This window comes from Natator depressus, chromosome 11 (genome assembly GCF_965152275.1).
Source record: "Natator depressus isolate rNatDep1 chromosome 11, rNatDep2.hap1, whole genome shotgun sequence".
Lineage (NCBI taxonomy): Eukaryota > Metazoa > Chordata > Testudines > Cheloniidae > Natator > Natator depressus.
The window spans coordinates 26236546-26250494 of NC_134244.1; the positions used below are offsets into that span (position 1 = coordinate 26236546).

Below are 13949 nucleotides of genomic sequence, written 5' to 3' on the forward strand. Positions count from 1 at the left end.
GCCTTTGTCAAAGAGTTTAAATGTTTCCCTTATTTAATAATATATTTACACATTCTTTAGTCACAAAATTGTTTGCATTAAGAACTTCTGTTAGCTTCATTGTTGTTTTGTGACCATGTTTCTTAGCTGTTGTAGCTATTCTAGCACATATGAGGCTTCAATGGATTTTCCAAGGAGGCTTTTCCATTTATATTATGTTGTGTGTGTTCGTGCACCAAAGCTCAGTGTTAACAGCAATGGTAGATGTAAAGATTTAGAGGAATGCTAATTGCTTGCAATGTGTTCAGCAGCTGGACTTGTCTATATCTTTCTAGTTTGGCAGACTTCATTGTGTTGTTTGTACATCTCAGGGGAGGCAGTTGATGGTAGTGCTGGGATTGACTTCTGGATATTCCTGTTCACTCTGGTACAGTCATAAGAGACGCTTTCAGAGAATACTGCTCCATCCATCTGGATTTTTTGTATGGTCTGAGGAGACTTTGTATGAAATCTCCACTTCCCCTGAGGTTAAACTGGGGAGCAGTGGCTGTTTTGGTTAAGAAAGTGATGTGATGCTCTATACTGAAAGAAATGCAGAGATGCTTCACACTTTGCTTAACAGAGCGCTGTCAGTGATTGGCTGTAGCAAAAGATAAAATGGAAGAGGAAACAAGAGCTGCTGACCCTGGACCTTCCCATAAGAACATGCTTATTTTTTCCCTATAATTTTTTCAAGATTAATATTTCAGTTTTGAGTGTGAAGAATATTGGAATTTCATAATATCTTGTAAAAATGCACTCTTGATTACCATTACCCCCCCACCACCACTGGTCACCCTATGTCCTTACCACCACCTACCAACAGCAGCCATCAAAGTGAGTCACTTAAAGATTTCCTATTTCTTCTATGTTGATTTGTGTAATACCTAATGTGTTTCTAGCCATTCATGAACCTTCTCAGCTGTGTAAGTTGCATTGCAATCAGCCTGCTAAAACAGCTGACTGTATTTAGATATCTACAGCTGGAAAGAGGGAACCACTTCCATGTGAACAATGTTCAAAGTTTCAGTTGTAAGTAGATGTCTCACCTTTGTCTATTTTCTTGTTTAAAAGGCTTAGAAATGTATAAGACTTAGATGTGCATAAGTGAAGTTATGTAGTGGTGGTTGTGATACCTTTCTAAATGGCCAAAACCGTAACTTACTGACGAGTGCAGAAGGGGGAATATTTTTACTGAAGAAAAAGATGAATTGCATGATCTAGTCTCCTTTTTGGAGCAAGGTGTGTGCATAATTGAAATTACATCCATTTAGCCTCCATGGCTTGGAACATTTTGGTTGATTATCTTTTCCTTTAATTTGCTAGCTCTTGGTGTCTGGATTTTTTTTTTTTTAAAAGTATGAATGTACAGAATGCAGGCAAATTTCGGTTGCAACTTTTCATTCAATGTAATTTTTCTAAACGGAAAGAACTTCTTTTCTTACTAAGAGCACCTAATGCATACAAATACTTTGTGTCCATTTTGTTAAATCTCTTAACTGAGCCTGTAATGCTACATCTAAGTGAAGCAGAACAAGATCTAACACAACCTATTTACCCCATGCAGCTTCTTACAGACCCTTCCTTTTCCTTCCTTCATTTTTATCTTGCTTTAGCCTTTCAAAACCCAAAGGTCACGTCTAGATGAGACCTTGATTCCATAGTGGTGTTAGTCATGCCAGTCTGATCGCTTGAAGAAATTGTGAATGTAGAGTTGAATATAGATGCAGAGTAGGTTTTCTTTTAAGAAACTGTTCAGACTACTGCAGTCTGAAGCAGCAAAGTTCAGAGCATGTCTTTCAGCAGTGTCTGCGGGATATTGAGTGCAAGTCATTTGAGACAGTAGCCTGTGTGTGCAATATACAGTAAACCCTGCTTGAGCTGACACTGTTTGTATGGAAGCAGAAAAATGACATAGGGGAGAAGGGCAGGAAGGTGGGCAATTACTGAGTGACTGTGGGGCAACCAAGGCTTTCCTTAGCTCCAAAGAAAAATCCATATTGGAATATTAGTGGATTCCCCATGGGAATATTTTACAATATACTGAGCAGGGGACTCTACCTCCCTTCAAATTATCAGGTTTTAGAGTGTGAGAAAGCTGTCTATTAAAAAAAAAAACCCATAAAATACCCCAAACTCTTCCCTTTAATAACTCTTAAAGAGCTGTTGCTCAGAGGCACATGTCTGTCCTGTTGGGTCTGTCTACTGGAGAAATCAAAGTCTCTTCGAAATAGGGCCACAATATTTCAGACAGCTTTCCTTCTCTTTAAACCTGTTTTCCTGAAATGGAAATCTACTGACTTCATCTGAAACCACAGTGGTGGAGGCAGCCATGGGGCCTGGCCCTGGAGAGGGGTGTGTGTGTGTGTGTGTGTTATCCTTCAAGTGGACGTTGACTTTAGAAGGCTGATTGTGGTCCTCCTTGTAACTCCAAGAAAACCTCCTAGTTGGGGTTCAGGATTGTTTAAAACCAGAACACTTTTTTTGAAATACATGATTTATCTGGATGAGTGCTTCTTTAGTAAGAGACATAAAATGTCAGAAAAGAGTCTTATATTATGCAAAGTGTCTACAGTATTTCTCTGTGCCCCTCTGTCTGCTGAATGAAATCCTATTGCACTGCAAAATTTGAAACACCAGTAAACTTTGCTGTTCATGCCAGAGACTATCTTCAAGTGCACTGTAAAACTTTGGTTGTTTTAAAACTAGGTACAGTGCTGTCCGTGAAGCTGGTGGAGAGGAAGGAGGTGGCAACAGAAAATAATTTTCATCATTATCAATCTTTGAACTGGCCCAAGCTAATTTTGAGAAGGAAATGGAGCATTTGGTAAAATGAATTCTTTTGTATTTGTTACCAAAATACACCTTCACCTTTGTTTATCTCTTACATACCTATGTGGTCCCCACTCTTATAGTATCTGAATCAGATACTATAAAATTCCTGGAAATTTGAAGGTATGGAAAAAACCTGGGTAAAATTGAAATTTGCAGTAGTTACTTGCTTATCAAAACTAAACTTTATTTACTTATTCAAGAATGAGAAATGTATTCTGTATAATTTACTTGTCACATTGTGACAAGAGTGCTGAGAGCTAGCAGGTAAGCCAGCACTCTGATCAGTCGGCTCCTCTGGAGAAGGCTGGCTGGGGATATGCAGGCTGATTAGCTGATCAAGCTGGGAGAGCTGATGAGCCAATTCGTCCAGCAGCTGAGGGGTATAAGAGACACAGGAAGGGAGAGGTGGGTAACCAGGGCCAGGTGAGTCCAGTGTATGAAGAGGCCTCAAGAAAGGGGGACCACTGTTCCTTCCTGGCCCTGCAAGAGAGGGCTAAAGGCAGAGAAGCATTGTATATAATATTGGTGCACAGGACTGTGTTGGTAGTGATGTAACTCGGTAGAGAGAGTCTGAGGGGTTCCTGGAGCATCTGAAGTGGGGATGAAGTGTGCTCATCCCACGCATGGAAAAAGGACTGTTCGGTATGATATAAATAAGTATCAATTCTTTAGTTTTGATTTTATAGAATAGTGACATCTAGCATTAGGGGTGGGGTTGCAGCTGCAAACCAAGGTACTTAGGTGTATTTTCACCTGTTGGCAAATAGGAAAAAAATGTTGAAAATAAAAACCATCAATATTGTTGTAAACAAAAGGGAAGGTTATCCTTAAGGTTCAAACAGTATGTAAATAGCGCTTACATACATGCACACACAGATGAAATTCAAATTTTTAGAGAGAGCTCAGGAAATGAACTCCTTATAATTTAGTTAGCAGAGCTCAGTATTAAGGACTAATGGTAAATTCGGGTATATATCCTAACTTTATAGTAACAACAACACCAGAGTCTTTAATAGTGCATTATCACTGATACAGTAAGTGTCATCGTACATGAAACTAGCTATTGTATGAACCAGTATACTTAGGGTGACCAGATGTCCCATGTTTTAAAGGGACAGTCCCATATTTAAACCCTCCTGTAGGTGTCCCGACATTGTCTTAAAAATGGGCAAATTGTCCCGTATTTTCTGTCTCTCCCTCCCATTGGTACTGGCGGATCCTGCTGCTGGGCGGGTCCTGCTGCTGGCCGGATCTCTGCTCGCCAGCTGCCCACCCGCCAGCGGTGAGTGGGGGGGTCCAGTGGCCGACGATGGGCGTGGGTGTGGCAGGCTGGAGGTGGGCAAAGCTGCAGTGCGCGAGCCGGATGATCCTACTGCTGGTCCGTCAGCACAGCCTTCCGCTATGTGCTGGCTCTTGGCTAGCAGGGCTCTGCCCTCGGTCCCGTTACCAGCTGGCACTGGCTGTGCGCTGCGGTGGCTAGTGAGTGTAGGCAGGTGCCAGGCACCGGCTGGTTAGGTGTCGCTTCTGCTGCCCAGCCATCATCCCTTTACGTGCTCCCCTGCTCGCTGTCCTCTCCCTGCTTTGCCCCTTCACCTCCACAGCTCTGCTGCTCCTCCATATCATCCCTGGCAGGGCGCTCCTAGCACTGTGCAGAGAACCAGCCCCTGGTCAGAGTGCTCAGCTCACCAACAGCCTGGCCGGGAGGCTCCTTCCTTCCCCCAGTGCCTCTAGCTGGGCCGGTGACCTGAGAAAAAGGGGGGGAAGAGATGAGCTCTGCAAACATGGGCCAGGTCATCCCTCTCCCACCCACCTCCTCTGCTGCTGGAAGCAGCTCCCTTCCCTCCCACACAGTGCCAAAAAGTTACTGCTGGCAGAAATCTGGGGGAGGGGGCATGTGACCCTGCGTGCTGCCCCCCCCCCCCATGTGTTGCCTCAGGAACGTGCAGCGCCAGGTACCAGGAGAGGCGGGTCTGTCCCAGGGGCCCAGCCAGGCATGGACGGTTGGGTCAGTCGGTCACAAGCGTGAGAGAAGTGTATAGGAGTGTGGGTGTGTCACCTGTCTCTGTGTGTGTGGGGGTGTGTGTGTGTGTCTCTCACCCCTCCCTGTGTGAACCTTAAAGGTAAGGTAAATAAAAAGAAGCCAACTACGCAGTACTTCTTTTTAACAGGGGCTCAGTCAACTTGATGTTAATCTGAACGTTTGTACTGCATAGTTCTGATTGATTGTGGTTGAACTCGCTTGAATACAAGTAATTTTACCAGGTGTCCTGTATTCAGCATAGGGAAATATAGTCACCCTAAGTATACTGTTAACAGTTACTCATGTATTCGTGGAAATGCATAGCATTTTTCTGTGTCTAACCAGAATCCGTGTCTGAAAGATCCACAACTTCTGATTCTGAACTTCATGTACTTCAGACTATGTATGCCAATGATATATACGAATTGTAATAGCCTAAGACTGTAAAATTTGTAAATAAAGTACCTTCATTTCTAATACTCATTAAAATGCTTTGTAAAGGACTGAAGGGCAGCAGCAGCAACAATATTTTAAACATTACTTTAAAAATGTTTACTGCTCAGTCTGAGAGAAAATACTTCATGTAACAGTTTCTTTACAATGTTCCCCAAAACTTCCAATTTTTCCATATGGGGCCGTGGGGGTGGGGGTGGCAGGCAGCTGGAGGGGAGCAGAAAAAGGGTCTTCCACCCCCTTATTTCTCTAATCTGAGTGCCTCACAGTCTTTCTAGTGTAAGTATTTTGACAACACCAAGTGAGATAGGAAAGTATTATTATTATTATCCATATGTTACAGATCAGGAACTGAGGCACAGAGAGACTGACTTGCCTGCCCCGAGTCACACAGGGAAGTCTGTGGCAGAGAAAGGAATTGAACCTGTGTCTCATGAGTCCCAGGACAGTTTCCTAACTATTGATCCTTTCACCGAAGGGGAACGTGCACAGGCCTATTATCCAAATTGGGGTAACTGAGTAATAGAGGGTTTAGTGGAGTTGTTAACTAAACCCTGACTACATCGTTCCTCTTGCAAAATACTTCAAATATATGTATTTACATCAACCAAGATTTGGATAATAATACTTGTCCACCTTTGTAAAATGTTTGAGATCTTACATCTGTAGAGCAAATCATTATTAGCTACATTTTTCAAATAGGTTGCCTAAAGCATAGAGTGACTTTGCTGGGAGGGACCAGAGCCTAGTGAGTTAAGTGTTGTCTGGAATCAAAAAGCCAACCTTTGGTCTAGCACTTAATATATTTATGAGATCTCTTGCACATTTGACAACGCTTTGAGCAAAGGTGGACTTTGCTGAATGTGCAGTTGGGACTAACTTAGCTACAATGCACATTCACTGTGCACATCTTGTCAGGTACTCATCGAATGAGACCGGGCTCTGAAGGATTCGTTGTTTAGGCTTGGCCAGTGCATGTGCTCCTTTTTAATTAAATAATTTAGTGACCTTTCTGTTCTCCTTCATCCCCTACAGCTCAGATCTGCTCAGATCTTCCTGCTGTTGTTTCCAAAACACTTCTAAGATCTAACTTTTTTGTTTCTAACCATGCAGCAGAAACGCTTGCCATGCCCTTTTCTCTTGACTACAGCAGACACCTTCTCTCTAGTGTTCCCAATATTGACTTCATAACCTTTCAATTGGTTAGAAAATGCAACTGCTAAAATGATCTGGCCTGTTGATCTAACTTTATTACTCCTTTCTTGAAGCAATCCCAGGGCTCCCTCTTTTCATCGAGTTCAAACTTAATTGTTTATCCCTTTGGCAATGCATAACTACTCCCAAAAACAGTCTACAAGTCAGAGTTAAGGTGGTTGTGCTGAAATATGCATTTCTTTATACTTGATGAGGATTTGTGTTTGTGGACAGTGCAGGATTGATGATGTCTTAAGTGCTGCTTAGGTCTTCTAAATGTCACATAGCAACTGTAACTGTGTGGAGTGTGTGTATTTTTTTTTTAATTGTTTGGAATAAAAATGGCTCCTGCCTACTACTCATGGAGCCTAAAGCACCTTTCAAATGTTAATTAAGCCTCTCCTCTCCCATGTGAAGTGGTATCCTCCATTAACAGACAGGGCAAAGAGAGTGACATTCCTCAGGATACTCTGCAAGCTGATGTCAGAACTGGGAATGGGACTCAGGAGTGGAATGAACTGACTGCCAATTCTCTGCTCCAAGCATTAGACTAGAATGCTTCACTGCCTTTTTCTCTTATGGTATAATCTTGTTAAGGATGGGTTGTTCTATGTCTGTCCTGTAAGTGATGACCCTGATTGATACCCAGTTAATCTAAAATCAGATTTATCACCATCTTGCTGAGGCAGGCAGTACATCCCCCCCACAAATAGCTCTGTGACTTTCTGCATTTGTCACAGCGGTAGAACATGCATATGAGTCTGAAATGTCCCTGTCCTTTAATCAAAAACATTTTAAAGGCTGCTTATTCAATTTGGTGTAAAAACTGACAGTGCTGCACATTCAGAAATGGCTAACTTGTTTGCTGCAGTAACTAAATGCAGTGTTCAGTAGATCTCTCATCTGTTAATCAATCTGCCAGAATACACTTCCTGACAGGGAAGCCTTCCCCGGTGCTGTGTGGTGTTCCTGATGATTTGCTGTTAATCCTGGGGGAATTCTGTGCCAAAAAATAAAAAATTCTGCACACAATAATTAAAATATGCAGTAATTTGCAGAATTTAATTTTGTCAAAATAGCACAAAATAATTACACCAGTTTCAATTATTTTGGTAATTTATTTTAAAATACCTGTCACCAAGTATGTCTGTAACAATATAGACAACAACAAAAAATTCAGGAAATGTGTTTTGACGAATAGATTCCTTATTAGGCATATTAATACAGAACTTGGAGTAATTCATTTAAACTACAATACAGAAACATATTTCTGGCACCCTCAGAAGCAATGGGCAGTGTAAAGGCTTGGGGGAGGTAAGGGTAACAGAGAAGCTGAGGGAGAGGGAAATAATTGCTGGGAAGGAGCCTGGGAATGAACCTGGAGGGTTGTTGGGGGTGTGTGTGTGTGTGTGTGTGTGGAGTAGGGTTGGGGAGGGAAGTATGGAACAGGGTTTCTTTTTGTTTTGTTTTTTTTGGGGGGGGGGGGGGATTATTAGGGAGTTGGGGAGCCTCCCCCCATGCAGACTCTGGCTGACCCCTAGCCTCTCCCATTCAGTCAGGAACATTTGCCCCGTCCCCATGTGTCCCTGCACCCCTACTACCATTGAGCCCTAGCTCAATGCTGTCACCCCACTAGCTCCTGTGCCCTGCCCCAGTCTGTTCCCCCCACTATCGCTTCTGAACCCCAGTCTGTGTGAGGTGCCCCCCAGCAGCCCAGTGTGCCTTGCTCTGTATGTCCGTCCCTGTCTTCCTCCCCTCCCCCCATAACCTGTGTCTCCTTATCTGTCTCCATGGGCAGGGTTTCTGTGGGGAATTCAGCTGTCCTCCCTCTCTGCAGCTGGCTGCTCTGGCCTGTGAGCCAGCTGCCCTTTGTTCTGGTGCCACAGCAGCCCCTGGTGGTCAAAAGTAGTAATTGCAGCAGCTCTCTGGCAGAACCTATTTTCTGCAGGCAACATAAATTCTGTGTGTCTGCAGTGGTGCAGAATTCCCCCAGAAGTACTGTGTACTAGACTTTTGGAAAGGCTTATTGAAGTGGATGTTTTCTAACTGCAGCCTGAACCATTTATTTGCTGGCTACCTTTATTGCATCAGCAGAATTGGTGAATGTCGCACCACACAGAATAGTATTTCTGCTTTTTAACCCATCTCCCTGTTACTCTTGTAATGGCTGCATGAGGCATTTACATTGGACCTTAACTGAAATGCAGAATTTTTATGTCCATTGGGGTGTTCTCTACATGTTGCTCTGGCTTGATGCACCTCATAACCTGTTTAGATTTAACAGTACTTCCGCAGTTGAATGGTTTTATGATTAAGACATTGGACAGGGACTCAGGAGATCTGGGTTTAATTCCCAGCTCTGTCACAGATTTGTGTGACCTTGAGCAAGTCACTTAATTTCTGTGTCTCACAATCCCCTTTCTCTCAACCTTTGTTTGTCTTGTTGATTTATATAGTAAGCTCCTCTGGACAGGGACTGTCTTTAGCAATGTAATTGTGGTTCTGATGATATGTGGAGGCCACAACCATCCTAATGCTTCTAATAATAAATTAATCTGCCAAATGATTAGTAGTTGTGTTTTTTTTTTTGTTTTTTTTTTTAAATAAACATGCTGTTCAGTTTTTGGCCCTTTCAAAGTGTAAGTCAACAGTGCATATTTTACCTAGTGGACAGTGAAGATAGGATGGTGCATGCTGGCAATTGGGATAGGAAATACTGGAAATTAAAAAAAACAAACAAAAAACTGTGTCAAATGGCTTGTATCTTAATAAAAAGAGCAGCTGCTTGTGGCTCTTCAGTGCAAAGATGTTAGTGACTCTTTGTTTTTTCCAGGGAATGCCTGCCAGACACAATGAGAGAAGGATTTTTGTAGAATGCATTGATGGTACAAACAAGATTGATGAGCTTAATGCCGCCAGTGGAGCACAGGTGCTAAATTATCTGACAATCTTGGTCCTTCGTGCTCTGGGAAGAAGGTTAATGTGTGAGAGACCTGACATAATGACCACCTGCACTCTGGGCGGTCTAGCTGTTCTGAGTAGCTGTATTGTGAAATCCAGATCTTCAGTGAATATCCTATGTATGCTGTGTTCTTGGTTTGGTTGCTTCTACTTTCCTAAGGAGCTACGTATTACAGCTAGTTGACCCATCCTCTCGTGGGTTTATTAAGGGAGTACATATTTAGGTGTGTTTTTGTTTGTTTGTTTTGTTTTTTTCTCCCTGGTACTAAGATTTGGGATACCAGTATTTCCCCATCTGAGAATCTGACATTTTTGGCTAGAAAACTTGGTTGACTAACCGCTTCTTGCATGTTTGTCCCAATATGTTTACTGTTAATTGGGTGTAGTCCTTTCCTCTTCCTACATCCTGCAGATTCCTTCTGTTAGGTGGAGACATGCAAGGAGGCCTGGATTAGCCATGATCCTATGTTAATAGTCCCTTGTTTTGATTATTGGGATTATAAGGAGGTTGATCTTGTTGTCTGATGTGGACATGGTCCTTTCTTCCACGGCTTTTTTCAGTGAGGGTGAGAAATTAAGCCTATGTTCCTTCATTTGAGTCTGAAACTAGTGTTCCAGAGGCTGTGTTCACACTGTCTACCTGAATCCCACTACCTTTATTCCCTTAAGACTCCACGTCCTATTAATTAATTTTGTATAATAAGAAATTGCAGACTGGCAAGACTATATACTGTTTGGAGGATAAGTCAGGAAATTCTACTCCGTGTGACCAGTTTTAGCGGAAGAAAACTGAAAAATGTTGTTCTGTTTCAGGCATGCTAGTTGTCTTCATGACGTACTCCAAAATTAGGAGAGGAAGGTACTTCAACGTTCTTGCAAGCTTGAACTTTTTCTGCCCACCTAATATGATTTAAAGACCTAGGTTGATACTTTCAAATGAAGACTGCCCTTATTTCCTTGAAATAAGGTTGATTATACTGAGTAATTCTAAGTATTCAACCATTAGATCAGGGTCCACCCCCAATGTTCCCTCTAATTTTTCCCATCAATGTGCGGAATGAATTTTGCTTTATACACCAATATGGACATGATGTGTGGCGGGGCTGGGGCTGAGGGGTTCGAAGTGTGGGAGGGGGCTCATGACTGGGACAGAGGGTTGGTGTGGGGGGTGAGGGCTCTGGCTGGGGGTGTGGACTTTGGGGTGGGGCCGGGGAGAAAGGACTCCCAGCAGCAGCACCTGGGCCGGGGTAGAGCACCTCTCCCCGCCACAGCAGCTCCAGGGTTGGAGGAGTTAAGTGTGCGGCCCTTGGTGGCACCTTAGCGGGAACTTAGTCCACCCCTCCCTAAAGTATGAGATTTAAAAATAATAAATGTTGGGATCTTTTTATTTGCCATCTAGTTTTTGAACTTTTAGGGTTCAGATTTTCAAGCTATTTTTTCTGCAACCACAAGTGCTAGAAACCTTATTTATAGAATCTGAGATTTTAATGTAATCGCCTGATTCCAGATGTTGGAGCTTTAAAGACAACACCAAATATTGTGAGACTTGTGTTTAAAATCATGAGTGCTGGCAATGCTGATGACTCACCCTTAAAATCAAGGTGATCTGTTTTCTTTCTCAAATTAATGAGAGATGATTCATCAGGAAAATATTTCTTCAGACTGAACAGCAGAAGCTCATGGATTTCAAGATCATGAATAGAAGGGTCTTGACTGATGTTTACAGGGCAGGAGCCCCACTGATCAGGGTCATCTTGTTAGAATCAAAGCTTCCAGTGACTGACTCAATTAGTGACCACTTTGTGCCTTTCCGTTGGGCTGCTGTTCCCTTCCTCAGATTAGAAAACTGATTTGTTTAAAAAAGATGGTCATGGATGCCTCTCAACCCTTCTCTAAGATTGGAAATTACTTCATGTGCCTGACGAGTTAGTATGTTCAAGTGACTTGCTTATGGCCTTATAGTGAGTCAGTCAGTGATGCAGCAGGGACCAGAATTTAGGCGTTCCTGGGCCCTAGTAACATACTCGTTCCACTACTAGATCACAGGCTCTGTTGTCATGCTCTTTCTGCTACCTTGGAACACTACTTGGTTTTGACGTCTAAGAATCTAGAGTTTTTCTCATGTAGGATGGGAAAAACCCCCTAAATGTTCCAATATTGTTTCTAGTACTAAAATTTACTATCTGTGGTTGCACGTTAACAGTAATGGGATTGTTACTGTTATGGTAGTCTGGATGTTAAACACTCAGAGTTTGTGGAAATATCCGTGTCTCAGTTACTTTGACTTGGATATATCTTCAGGATAGTGTTGCAGAGGAAATCGGTCAGTGTGGATAACAAGCAATGAATCTCATGTGCAGAAATACATGGGCTTTTTTTTTTTTTAATATGGAAGTTTTATATGTGCTTGTGAGTTGTGTTGGCTCAAGTGCACTGCCAACAGAACAGGTATTGTATAGCACAGGCAGTGGCAGTGCAAGCTTCCATATGTTTTCCTTCGAATGTATGTCTGCCCTGACCTGGCGGGACCACCTTGAGCAGGAAGCCGCTAATTTAGCTCTCCATTCCCATTCAGGCCTTGGCTTTGCTGAGAGTGCCAAGAAGGATACTGTATATGTGGACCAAGACTGCCATCTTATTTCACGATGTCCCCTGCTGACCTGACTTGGATTTGAATCTGTGACCTAGAATGCTCCGTATCCAATTACTAATCCCCTGAGCCATCTAGTCTCCCATAAATCTGTAAGTGATACCTTGACCCAAGATGCTAAAGTGAGGTTACAATGAAGGGGGTCACATACTATGGTCACTGATGCTGCACTTCTCTTCCATATGCAGAGTTGATAATCAGCAGCTCCATTTATCATTTGTGCTTCCCCAAAAGCATGTTTAATTTTTCTCAGATTGTGTTTGCCTATCTCTTGTGCTTAATATGAATGCTTTTGTAAAAAAACCTCATGTTAAATAGACTTTTTGCTCTATTTGTAGTTCATCTGAATATGACCATTTGCCATTGACTTTTTGAGAGGGCATTGTGTGTCGTCTGTTGCTATTGTTATGATCTGGCTGAGAATATCTTATTAATAAATTCATTTCTGTGTTGTTATGAATAGTAGTATAATCTTTAAATTTCTGGTTTTCTTTAAATGGGACTTAAAAACAATACTTGATGCTTCTCTAGTGGTTCTGCAGCAGAGTTCTTTTGTGTGTTTTATAAAAAATGGAATATTAAAAGCGATGTAATTCTGGTGCCACTTTTAGTGCAAGGGGAGAATAAAGATGGCTTATTAGAGAAGTGCACATGTATTAGAGTGTTAGTTTCAGGCCTAGGGGAGGGTATTACAAACAATAACTGCTCTTCCCCTTGTCCTTCTGTAAAGCTAGGTTTTGACAGTGTACCCAAGTTATTAATTTTACACACACAAAAACAAACCTGGGAGATGAATTGGAATCCTATCTTTTTTAATTTTTACAACCCAATGATTCAGGAAAGCAGCCATGTTATCCTTGACTTTTGTCCTCAAACCCAGTAAAATTTGAGTAAAGGATTGTCGGAAAAATCATGAGCCCATCTTTTATTCAAAAGTCTGCTTGGCAATGCTTTAGTTGGATGCTTACAAGGAACCTGTCATCTTGCTGGCCCTGGAATATCACCATTGAAGATGGAAAGCATTGAACGTGTTGGAAAAGAAAGCCAACATGTTAATTGCGGCCTGGAATAATGTGTCTAGTGTCCTTACCTGACTTTTGTTTACCTAAGGACTTCAGAACATGGTCTGAGAGAGCATGGCTTGTCTTAAGAGCAGTTGGAAAGCAGCATTTTAAAATGTTTAGACTGACTTTGGCTGTGTTTTGTGGAAGTAAAATGAATTGGTTTGTGATTGTGCTGAATAGGACTGCAAATACATTCCATACCAATAAGGGTATTTTAACCTAAAATAACACTGACTTTTCCCCCTTAATGCAGTAACACAAACTAGTGGAAAACTGTGAGAACAAGTATTGGGTTGGACAGAATGTCTTGCTTTCTCTTGTGGTACTATTTCAACTGCATCTGTAGGTAAAAGAGTAAATCCAGTTTCACTGTGTGTTGGAATTGCATCTGTTTATGCTAGTGGTTCATTTGATACATACTGTGTGATATAGTGGCCCAATATAATGGGAGAGATGTACACCTATTTTAGATGGGTGCAAACTAACACCTCAAACTCAGAATAGGTTTTTCCTTGCAATCTCATTTTGGCAAAAAATTACCCTTTTTTGATCTGCCTTTATCTACATTTGGATTCTTAATGCATCCCCCTTTCTGTGATTTAGGAATAAATGCCTAATTTATTGTGTGTCTGAAATATTTTTTTTTTATTCTGCCTTAATTCATATAATTTAGAGGAAAAAGAGAGGGAGGAAGGCCGGGGGAAGCCCTTTAACCTCATGAAAGCAACTTAAGTTGGAAATTCATGATTTTAAT

At 42.0% G+C, this 13949-nt stretch overlaps 1 protein-coding gene across 3 annotated transcripts in view; it reads left to right on the plus strand.

Annotated features, from left to right (window-relative positions):
* Positions 1–13949, plus strand: part of KIF5C (kinesin family member 5C) — a 120133-nt gene that overhangs the window by 13267 nt on the left and 92917 nt on the right. The gene's annotated exons all lie outside the window — the stretch shown is intronic.